Genomic DNA, 12,543 nt, shown 5'->3' with positions numbered 1-12,543 from the left:
GTCTCAACTACAACAGGAAAGTGTACACACTTCACTCAGGGGATGCACTTCGAATGCTCAGCTTGAGTGATTGGGGGTGGAGGCTGTACCACTGAATCCAACAGAACCCCTAGTACATTAGGCCACACTACCAAGTCTGGGAGACATGATCTAATAATACACAAAAACAAACAGAGGAAGACTGCCAAAATAAAGAGACAATGAAACATGTCTCAGATGAAAGAACAGAACAAAACACCAGAAAAAGAACTAAACAGGCAGTGGATAAAGCATTGACCTGAAATGCTGAGTTTGCTGGTTCGAAATCCCAGGCTTGCCTAGTTAAGGCACATAAGGGAGTTGATGCTTTCTGCTCCTCCCCTTTTTCTCTCTTTCTCTAAAAAGATGAAATCTTAAATTAAAAGAATAAAGAATAAAAAAAGAACTAAATAAAATGGAGACAATCTACTAAATGTAGAGTTCAAATAACTGGTTATAATGATGCTCAATGAATTCTTGCTGTACCTGAGCCTTAATTACTGTTGGGAGGATTGATTACTGCTGGATTACTTGATGCCAATGGGAGAGACTTACCCTCAGGCTGATAGGCTGCAAGGATGAATTGAGACCACCATGGACGGTCAGCTGTGCAGCCCCCACCCCCCTAGAGCAGGACATACTTCAGCAGGGCTCTGCTGCCTGCTGAGCCCACCCATGGAGTGTGTCACTTGTGGAGGTAGTTGACTGGTGCTTCAAAATGGTTTGAAGCCATCCACTGGGTGTGTTGTGTCTGGGGCCTCCCAGAAGGTGCAGGCCAAGGTCAGCCACAACCTGTGTTCTGCCTAGGGCTACCCAGCATGAGCTACTTGTGCTGAGCTTGGAGATGCCTAAGTGAGGCTAATCTGTGAACCAAGGCTGGCTGCTACTAGTGTTGACCCTGGGGCCACTTACCAAGAGGTATGGGGCTTGCTGAGTCCAGATGCTGCTAGTTTGAGGGGTTTTAGAAAAACTTAAAGCATGAGTCCAGACATGCCATTCATATGAAAAAGCCACTGAAAACAGGTTGGGTGGGCCCACAAGTTTGTGGGGTGGGGTCTCAGGGAATCAGCAAGGTGGGGCAAACAATGTGAGCCAGGTTGATGAAAACTGAGAGCCTGCCAGCTCTGTGGGTTGAAGGTTCAGAAAAGGAACAATGACCTCTGCCAGCACTTCTGTCTAGAACAGGGGTAGTCAACCTTTTTATACCTATTGCCCACTTTTGTATCTCTGTTAGTAGTAAAATTTTCTAACCACTCATTGGTTCCACAATAATGGTGATTTATAAAGTAGGGAAGTAACTTTACTTTATAAAATTTATAAAGCAGAGTTACAGCAAGTTAAAGCATATGATAATAATTACTTACCAAGTACTTTATGCCAGATTTTCACTGTTTAGCAGAATAAATCTTTATAAAACAACTGACTATAGTTAAATCTATCTTTTTATTTACACTTTGGTTGCTCTGCTACCACCCACCATGAAAGCTGGAATGCCCACTAGTGGGCGGTAGGGACCAGGTTGACTACCACTGATCTAGAAGAACATTGCCCCCAGCTCTAAACTGATGCCAGACAATCCAGTCCCTCCCCATATGTCCCTGGTGCCTTTCAAGCTGCTGCCCCAGTACTGGAGCTCAGAGGGAGTAGGTCCAAGTAAGTCTGTGCACGAGCCCTTTAAGAGGAGCTGTCTGAGACTCCAGCAGCCTCTGTCTCCCTTAGCCTCAATTCCCACTGGTTTTTACAGCTAGAAGTTGTGAGAACTTCTTGTCTTGGCACTGGGACCCTGGGCTGGAGGGCCGGTGTGGGGCTGGGACCCTTCACTCGTTATGGTGGAACTCTGCAGCTGAGAAATTCTTCCTAATTTTTACCCACCACACCTGGGTGTGGGACTAGACTATCCTGTGTCTCCACTCCTCCTACCAGTCTCCTTTAATCCCCTAGTTGTAGGACTTCCACTCAGTCAGATTTCAGGCAGTTCGGAATAATGGTTGTTCTGTAGTTTGGTTGTGTTTTGATGTCTTTGTGGGAAGTGTGAGTACCACAATGACCTACTCTGCCATCTTGACCAGAATTCAACAACAGAAATTTATTTGTCACAGTTTTTTATTCTTTTTTTTGTTTTCTGAAGTTGGAAACGGGGAGGTAGTCAGACAGACTCCCGCATGCGCCCGACCGGGATCCACCAGGCATACCCACCAGGGGGCAATGCTCTGCCCATCTGGGGCGTTGCTCTGTCGCAGCCAGAGCTATTCTAGCACCTGAGGCAGAGGCCATGGAGCCATCCTCAGCGCCCGGGCCAACTTTGCTCCAATGGAGCCTTGGCTGCTGGAGGGGAAGAGAGAGACAGAAAGGAAGGAGAGGGGGAGGTGTGGAGAAGCAGATGGGTGCTTCTCCTGTGTGCCCTGGCCAGGAATCAAACCCAGGACTCCTGCACGCCAGGCCGATGCTTTACCACTGAGAAACTGGCCAAGGCCTATTTGTCACAGTTTTGAAGGCTGGAAGTTCAAGATCAGGGTGTCAGCAACGTCGGGTTCCAACAAGGGCCTCTTCTGGGTTGCAGGCTGCCAACTTCTCTCTGTGTCCTCACATGGCAGACAGCAGAGAGAAAAGGTGACTATTATGAGGGCCCCCACCTCATGACCTCATCTGTTTCTAATTACCCTCTCCAAGGCCATCCCCTTGTACCATCACTTCGTGGGGTATGGTTCAATCTATGAATTTGACAGGACAGAAATGTTCAGTCCATTGCGCCATGGTGATCAAAGGTAACATCACCTGTGTCATGTCCACCCAATGAGGAGCAGTGAAGAGTAGATGGCATCACTGTACAACGTTCCTGCCAAAGGCACATAAGAACTAGATGCATCAAGTGAGCAGGAAACATTAGAACATCCTTCACAACAACTGGCCTAACCATCTCCAAATACGCTGAATCTGCAGAGTCAAGAAAAAACTGAGAAACTATTTCAAATGGAAAAAGAAACTACACAGACATCACAACTACATGACCTTTATGACACTGACCCAGATCCTCTTATTATAAGGGACACACCTGGAGCAACGGGGCAGCTTCAGTGGGGTTTGCAGATTGGGTGGTGGGAACGTATGATGCCAATGTCTTGATGGCAAGAGTTCTATTGTGGTTGTGTAGGGGTGTGTCCTTGTGTAGAGAGAATACACCCTGAAGTGTTTAGAGGTAATGGGGCATCAGGTCAGCACCATACTTTCAAATTATTCAGAAAAAAAAAGAGGTTTTATGTAATATATTCAACTTTCCTATAGATTTGAGATTGCTTAAAATAAACCAAAAATAAAAAAATTAAAAAAAAGGAAAGAAAGAAAAGAAGGAGAAAGAAAGAATAAACTAAAGAAAAGCCAGATCTTAAATTCTTTACATCACGGTGAAGTGGAAGTGGGGACAAAATTGAGAGCAAGGTCCACACACTGTACTCAGCATACAATTTCCATGACCACATTTGCCTCACGTTTTGAGCAGTTGTGAAGAGTTAACGAAAGGAAACAGGGAGAGTCATTTCTCATTTTTGTTGTTCACCTTCCAGTAATTTCCACAAGGAATAAAACCCAAAGACTACAGGTGATTCACAGATTACCAAGGGAGGAAGAAATGTCCCTAACTCCTGGACCTAACCTGGAGGCTTTGGGACTTAATGATCTGTGGTGACAAGTTCCCCCTGTGGCAAGGATCATAGGTCATGGAGCTCAGACTTAGGCAGCTCTGTATGGGGGAGGGTTTTCTCAACTTCTTTCTTGGTGGGCCCCCTGCTGGGCACGCACACCAGCTGTCCAGGAGAATGGCTCCTCCCCGCTCCATCCAGCAGCTCATAGCTCTTAGGAGCCCAGTAGCCAAAGTCCACTGTTTGCTGACTCACAGGAAAGAGGGGGAACTCTGAGGAATCTGCAAGACCTCCCCTCTGAAATCAGCTGCCTTTCCAAACAAAGGCAGGAGGGGCTGAGTGAGAGGAACAGGGTGACTAGCTGGGAGACTTGCTGCTGGCAGAGACAGTTCATGGACTTCAGGTCCTCCTGTCCTGTGGAATGGGTAGACTGTATTTTATTTACCCATTCTCAGTTGATGGATAGTTGGGCTACCCACCCCCCCCCGCATTATTCATAATGCTGCTGTGAACATTTGTGGAAAAATCTTTGTACGACCATAAGTTTTTAATTCTTTTGGGAATATACCCAGGAGGGAGATGATGATTATATGGTAATTTGATTTAAAAATTTTTGAGAAACTGACAAATTTTTCAGAGCAGCTGCACAAAGTTTTGCATTCTTACCAACAAAGGGTTTCCATTTCTCCATATCTTCATTAACACTTATACCTGTTCTATTGGATAGGACATGGTAACTCATTGCAGTTTTGATTTGCATTTCCTTAATGACTAATGGCCAGGTGGCGGCACAGTGGATAGTGTCGACTTGGGATGTTGAGAACTCAGGTTCGAAACCCTGAGGTCACCAGCTTGTGCACAGTCTTAGCTGGCTTGAACATAGGGCTTCCAGCTTAAGTGTGGGATTATAGACATGACCCCATGGTCGCTGGTTTGAGCCCAAGGTCAATGGCTTGAACAAGGTGTCACTGGCTCAGCTGAAGCCTCCGCTTAAGGCGTGTATGATAAAGCAATCAATGAACAACTAAAGTGCTGCAACTATGAGTTGATGCTTCTCATCTCTCTCCCTTCTGTCTGCCTATCTCTCTCTTGCTAATAAATAAATAAATAAATAAATAAATAATTTTTTTGTATGGAAATAGAAATGTTCTTTGGCAAAATGTTCAAATACTTTGACCACTTTTTTAATTGGGCTAATAGTCCTTTTATTATTGAGTTGCACGAGTTCTTTGTATGATCAGCAAATATCTTTCCCCATTCTGTGGATTAACATGTCAGTTTCTTTACAGTGTCCTTTGTCACACAAATGTTTTAAATTTTGAGAAAATCCAATTGATCTGTATTTTTTCCTTTGGTTGCTTATGCTTTTGGTGTCCTATCTAAAAAGTTGTTACCTAATTCAAGGTCATAAAGATTTACCCTTATGTTTTCTTCTTAGAATTTGGTAGGTTTAGTTCTTACATTTAAGTCTCTAATCCATTTTGAGTTAATTTTGCTAACTGTGTGAAGCTGGGGTCCTAATTCATTCTTTTGCATGTGGGTACCTACCACATGCAAGATGCTCACATCATTGATATTATCATTTCCCCATTAAATAGTCTTAGTGCTCTTGTCAAAAGTTAGTTGACCATAAAATGTAAGAGCTTATTTCGAACTCACAAGTCTATTCCACTGATCTTATGCTAACACCACACTGTCTATTTACTGTAGGTTTTTATTAACGTTTAAAATCAGAAAGTATAAGTCCTCCAACTTTTCTCTTTTTCAAGGCTGTTTATTCTGAATCTGTGTAAATTTGAGGATCAGCTTTTTTATTTCCAAAAGATAAAAGACTGTAGAAAGTTTCATAGGGGTTGTATTGAATCTGCATATTGCTTTGGGATGTACTGCCATATTAAAAAAAATTTTAAGTCTTACATAAATATGAGATGCCTTTCCAATGTTTTCTCGGTCTTCTTTACTTTCTTTTAGAAGTGGTTTGTAGTTTTTAGAGCACAGATCTTGGACCTGAAGATGGCAGTGGAGTAGGCAGATGCACAGACACCCAGCTCTCACCACCAAAATGGAATACAAATCAATTTAGGAAAAATCAGCATGAAAAACCAACTCTGGACTACAAGAACAGCTCTCAAAAACCAAGGAGCAAAGAAGAAGCCACAACAAACCTGGTAGGGAGCGCCTGAATCTCCCCTGCTTACAGGAACAGAGGGGGGGGTGAGGCTGAGAGCCCAGAGGGGATCTCACCCCAGGGAAAAGAGCAGAAAATACTGCTCACAGCCACTTGCCTGACGACCAGGGAGCGAGGTGTGTTGAAAAGACCAGCTTATCTCCCAAGTGGAAAGGAAAGAGAGAGGGATAGACTGTGAGGGGCTAAGGAATGCAAGAGACAATCTATAAAAAGCTGACTCATCCGTGCTGGAGGTGGCCATAGCTGGGGGAGTGACTGATTCTTCCCCAGAAAACAGTACTGAATTGCTTCTAGATCAGAGATCTCCAGACATCTCTCCAGCTCCAATCAGTGCAACAAGACACAGCTGAAAACAAGAAGTGGTAAGGAGGGGCAGTAACTCAGGTCTCCATGAAGATCTGAGATACACCTCCCCCTACTGAAGCTGAGAAAACACCCTGCCCCCAGAGAGATTAGTTGGTGGAAGAGGCCTTCAGAGTCTCAGGTTACACCCACAGCATTCCTGGATAGTTTCAAGGAAGCCCCCTGATGAGATCAGTAAATAAGACTATCACCTGTTAAGAAAATAAACAAATCAAGACTTCAAAGCTGCCCAAATCTGAAAGTGGATTACAAATAATAGCTGATACCTATCCAAGAAGACCTAGAAATAACACATCTGAAAACTAGAGGCAGACAATACCAAGCCTAGACTCAACCAACTCTACAAACAAAACAGAGACAATGAGAAGACAAAAAAGTGCAATCCAAATGAAACCTTCAGGAGATGAACTGAGTGATATGGAAATAATCAAACTTCCAGATGCGGAGTTCAAAATAATGATTGTAAGGATGCTTAGGGATCTTAGAACAATAATGGATGGTCATTATGAACACCTAAATAAAGAAATAGCAAGTATAAAAAAGAATCAGTTGGAGATGACAAATACAATATCAGAAATAAAGACCACAATGGAAGGAAATAAAAACAGGATAAATAGAGCTGAGGATCAAATCAGCGAGTTGGAGGACAACTGGAATGAAGGCATGAAAGCAGAGAAGAAAAAAGAAAAGAGACTCAAAAAGTCTGAGGAAACTCTTAGAGAGCTCTGTGACAACATGAAGAGAAATAACATCTGCATCATAGGGGTTCCTGAAGAAGAAAAAGAACAAGGAATAGAGACTTTGTTCAATCATATCATAGCTGAAAACTTCCCTAAATTAATGCAGGAGAAACTCTCACAAGTTCAAGAAGCACAGAGGACTCCATTAAAGAGAAACCCAAAGAAACCTACACCAAGACACATCATAATTAGAGCACAGATCTTTCACCTCCTTGGTTAAGTTTATTCTTAAGTATATTATTACTTTTATGCTTTTGTAAATAAAAGTGTTTTCTTAATTTGATGTTGTAATTAATTTAAATAAGAATTTTATGTGTTGACTTTAGAGAGAGGAAGAAAGAGAAAAAGAGAGAGAGAAACATCAATCTGTTGTTACACTTCTTTATGCATACAAGAATCATGATTCTGTTCACACTTAGTGTGACGAAGATTGTAGAGTACTTGACTTCATCCTTTCTTACTACTTTATTGTTTCTTTTATGTCTTGTTTCCTTTCTTGTCTGTTAGTTTGCTGATGTGATCACACTCTCCTTGGCCCTCTTTCCTTTCCTTCTCATTAACTTGAAGACTTGCAGGCAAATTGCTTTCCAACTGGTAAGAGGGATGCAAAGGGACCACTCAGGGATGCCTGGGCCCTGACTTGGAGCCCTACGTCAGCTCCAGAAACGATGTCCTTGACAACCCCAACTTTGGCTCAAAACCCAGCAGACATTCATGTTTGTATTTATTTCCAAAATAGAACTATCAACATTTCTTCCTGGAGGTTTTCTTATTCACACATAAGGTCTCCTGGGTCTAACTTTCAATTTTTTAATCTGCCCCTTCAATATTTCCATTGGCTTGTAATTTCATTCTACATTTTGAGATTTTTTTTCTGCTGAATCTTCTGGGCTCAGCCATCCTCTGCTTCCACCCATCCATGAAAAGTTTAAGTGCGGAAGGCATGGTTCTTATTTCTGCAAAGTATTTTGATGCTTCAATTGATACTCTTTGATTTTGTATTATATTCTTTTCTGGTTCAAGAAGCTGTATGTCTCATTGATTCTTGCTCTTCTGTGGGCCAGGTTCCTTCAGGTGAGCAGTTAATTTCAAGGCTCTTGGGTATGTTTGGCAGTGGGTAGGTGGCAGGGGTGCAATCAGGGAAGCTCTTCAGACCTTGCTCTCCTCAGTTGCAGAACTGGTCCTCTGCAACTCGGGGTTTGGAACCACAGCTTGGAGGAGAGGTGGATGTATGGGTCTCCTCCAGCCCAGCTCTCTCCTGATACTGAGTTCCAGTCATTAGCCAGGGCTCCCTACTGCTTGTCCCATTCCCATCCTTCCCAGGGACCAAGGTCTTGAGCTTTTCACCCTGGGTATGGCAGAAGCCTCCCCCATCACTTATCTGCTGGTCTCAGCACCTGCTGCATCAGGAAAGAAAGTTGGTGCCAAAAGGGGGTTAGGAAGAAGACCCTGCCATCATCACAGTGGTGTCATTTAGCACAAGCAACCATGACACCTTCCATGAAGGGACTTATTCTTTGGCTACAGAGAGAAGTGAGAGATATTTAAACCAGCATTTGTTATGGGTGCCTATGGATCCTGAATCTATCAGCTGGCAAATATAATGTATCAAATAGGCCTGGCTATTTCTTCAGAAAAATTCTCTTCTTTAGCCTGACTCGTGGTGGTGCAGTGGATAGAGCATCAGCCTGGGACAGTAGTCGGCAAACTCATTAGTCAACAGAGCCAAATATCAACAGTGCAACAATTGAAATTTATTTTCAGAGCCAAATTTTTAAAACTTAAACTACATAGGTAGGTACATTGTTACTAAATTAATTAAGGTACTACTAAGCGGGCCTTTGCTAAAAACGTCCTCAGTCTGATTGAGGTACATTTGCTGAGATCGACCCCTTCCAACTTTCCAATCCACACTCGTCTTCTATACTTGTTTCGTCTATCTCCTTTCATTCATCCTCTCTATATGTCCAAACCATCTCAACATGCTTCTCTCAGTCCTCGACACTACATCTTCTTTCACTCCACACTGCTCCCTAAAACTAACTTAATGAACTTTACTTAAAGTTTTAAGTCTTAGGTAAACTATAGGTATATTGAATAAAACTTGATATCATACTTAATGATGACATTATTGATAAAATTAAGTTGTAAGGTATCCATAAAATTAAATCATGACAATGACTGACAAACACTAACGTGAACAATGGTCTTGCATTTCCTTGGAAAATTTGGGTAAGTGAGATTTTTAAGTTGTTGTTTTTAATTTTAGGCACTATATTCCAGGTTCTCATCAATAAGATGATGGTTCTTCTCAATTTACTCTTGATAAGGTTTGTGCTTGAAAATGAGTGTTCACATGAATATGTAGACCCGAATAAGGAAAGAACAGCAAACGCTAGTTTTTTCAGCTGATTATATGAGTCAGGAATACTATTCCAGGTGTTAAAAATCAACATATCCTCCTTCTCCAGGTTTTTCAAAGCAGACCATTGTGCTGTGAACTAAGTTCACATTTGTTTTTCTCCAATATTTCTATATCAGCACAAAGACGTTCAAATTTCGAGTTCCACAATTCTTTGTTTTTTAAATCCAGCAATTGCATTTCAAAGTTGCCATGGTCACTATTAAAGGGAGAAAAATTTAATTCTGTTACAGAAGCATTAAGAGGTTTTTTTTAACAAAGGCTAACATCACTTTGCTGTTTCTGAATTCCTGAAACTTGTTGAGAAAAGCTTCCCTCATATTTAAAAGTGTTGTTTTGAAATAGCAAATGTCAATATCAGAATTATTTTCTTGGCGATGTTTCAACAGGCTTGGAAAGTGAATCAAAGTTTCTCTTTCAAAATTTTGAGCAAAAAGAGATAATTTGTTTTTGAATGAAATAACTTCTTCTAACATCGAAAACATTGTGTTTCCTTTCCCCTGTAGTTTATGATTAAGCTGATTTAGATGAGACGTAATGTCTACCATGAAATAAAATTTTTGGATCCACTGATCGTTCGTTAGTTCTGGATAGTGAACAGCCTTCTCAAGGAGAAATGCTTTAATCTCTGTTAATAAGGAAGTGAAACGTTACAAAACATTTCCTCTTGATAACCAACGTACCTTGTTATGCAGCAGAAGATCTGGGTACTCACTCTCCATTTCAACTAAAAATTTTTTAAATTGGCGATGATTAAGAGCTTTAGCTATAATGGAGTTGATAATCTTAATCACCAATTCCATAACTTTGCAAATTTCTTCTGGAAATGCCTGTGCACAAAGCGCTTCTTGATGAATGATGCAGTGGTAAGTAAGTATCTCGTGATTAATTTATTCTTTCAAAATAGCAACAAACCCATTTCCTACGCTGGTCATACTTTTCTCCCCACCTGTTGAAATTGAGACAATTTTATTGAGTGAAATATGATGTTTTGCAATGCACTCAATTACAGGATTTGCTATACCTCTCCACGTGTTTGACCTCTGAGGGGCAATAATCCTCAAAGTTCTTCTTTAGGACCTGTAGATGAAATAAATCGTACAAAAAGTGAAACTTGCACTGTATCATTTATGTCACAAGACCCGTCAACTGCTATTGATAAAGCTGAAACCAATTTAAGAACTTCGACTTGCTGGTTGGTTATATTCGAAGACATTTTGACTGTTCTATCTTTCACTGTTTTAGCAGACAATGGTAACTCTTTAATTTTTTAAAGAATATCTGCTTTGTTCTTAAAATCCCCAAAATAGCTCTTCAGATGCATTTATAAAAACAATATTTTATGTATTCGCCATCTGTGTATGGTTTTCCTCTCTTAGCAATCTCTTGACTAACCACAATACTTGCAATATTAACATTGCTGGAAGATTGCATCCAGTAATTAAAGACAGAACTTGATTTTTCTTGACTCTTCTGAAGTCCCTCAACTGTTTTTCTTCCTTGCATCACGAACAGGATATTTAGTACTAAATGACACGTGGTTAGTTGTAAAGTGTCTCTCCAAATTTGATTTCTTTTTTTTTCTTTCTTCTTTTTTTTTTTTTTTTAATTTTTCTGAAGCTGGAAATGGGGAGGCAGGCAGTCAGACTCCCGCATTTGCCCGACCGGGATCCAGCTGGCATGCCCACCAGGGAGTGATGCTCTGCCCATCTGGGCGTTGCTCTGTTGCAACCAGGGCCATTCTAGCGCCTGAGGCAGAGGCCATAAAGCCATCCTCAGCGACCAGGCCAACTTTACTCCAATGGAGCCTTGGCTGCAGGAGGGGAAGGGAGAGACAGAGAGGAAGGAGAGGGGGAGGGGTGGAGAAGCAGGTGGGTGCTTCTCCTGTGTGCCCTGGCCAGGAATCAAACCCGGGACTCCTGCACGCCAGGCCAACGCTCTACCACTGAGCAAACCGGCCAGGGCCAAATTTGACTTCTTGTTACGTGCCAATTTTTCCTGACAAATAAGGCAGTTCGGAAGGCCATTTAAGTTTTGAATAAACGCGAAAGTCTCAGTCCATTCAACTTCAAGTTCACAGTTTTCATTTTCCGTTTTTCTTTGCTTCTTCATTGTAGCCATGTCAGACAGGGCACCTAAAAAATATTTCATTTTATAAAGCCACCAACACAAAATAATTACAATTCTTAAATTGATGACAAAAATGCCTGCAGGATTTGCAGCTGGTTGGAAAAATACAGGTAACTTTATGCTTTAAGTAGGTACTTTTGTCACTATGTGCGATTTATGGACGTGACTAGCACTAACCACTGCACAGTGAGGCTGCTGACTGACTGGCTCACTTAACTTCTGCATGAATCGTATGCGCCTCCCCCACACTGCGTATCCTGCCACTGGCCTGCCCCGTGTCTCCTACCATCGGACCTACTGACACTCCCACGCATACCTGTGCGCCAGCACGTCGCATTTTGTGGAAGAGCCTCACTCAAGGGGCCAAAGAGCCACATGTGACTCAGTGGTTTGCTGACTACTGCCCTGGGATATTGAGGACCCAGGTTCTAAACCCCAAGATCTCCAGCTCGATCATGGTATCATTGTCATGACCCCATGGTCACTGGCTTGAGCCCAACGGTCACTGACTTGAGCAAGGAGTCACTGGCTCAGCTGGAACCCCGGTTAAGACAAATATGAGAAATAATCATGTACAACTAACATGATGCAACTACAAGTTGATGTTTCTCATCTCGCCCTCTCAAAAAAAAAATCTCTCCTTTAACCCTCACAGCAATGCTATAGTCATTGTTCACTGAGAGCTACTGAGCAACCTGCTCAGGATCACATCCGGCACCTATTAGTGGACTCGAGTTATTCAGCGTCTCCAGAGTGCTTGCCGTTCTGGGACAGAGTGCAGCCTTCCTAACAACCAGGTTCCACAGCTTTAGTTTCTGCAGCCTGCACACGCATGTACCAGTTGTCATGACAACACGACAAAATGCTGCCATCCTTGTTGAGAGGACAAAACTTCATGTTCTAAAAGGGAGCAAAACCCCCAACATTTGAATGTGTCAGAAAGAAGCCTTCACGGGCAGAAACTCCTGAGCAGATCCTGCAACTCCCAGAGCCCTTTTGATATTCTCCTTCCTACCAGAGCTCCAGACTTGTGACTCGACTGCTTCA

The 12,543-nt window shown here is 42.2% G+C and overlaps 1 pseudogene; it reads right to left on the bottom strand.

Moving 5' to 3' along the window:
• Positions 1–12,543, bottom strand: part of LOC136306542 (probable ATP-dependent RNA helicase DDX5) — a 50,245-nt pseudogene that overhangs the window by 29,084 nt on the left and 8,618 nt on the right.

The sequence above is a fragment of the Saccopteryx bilineata genome, chromosome 5 (genome assembly GCF_036850765.1).
Source record: "Saccopteryx bilineata isolate mSacBil1 chromosome 5, mSacBil1_pri_phased_curated, whole genome shotgun sequence".
NCBI classification, from domain to species: Eukaryota; Metazoa; Chordata; class Mammalia; order Chiroptera; family Emballonuridae; genus Saccopteryx; species Saccopteryx bilineata.
Note: the sequence above shows the minus strand (reverse complement) of the source record. Positions and strands in the feature narration are given on the sequence as shown.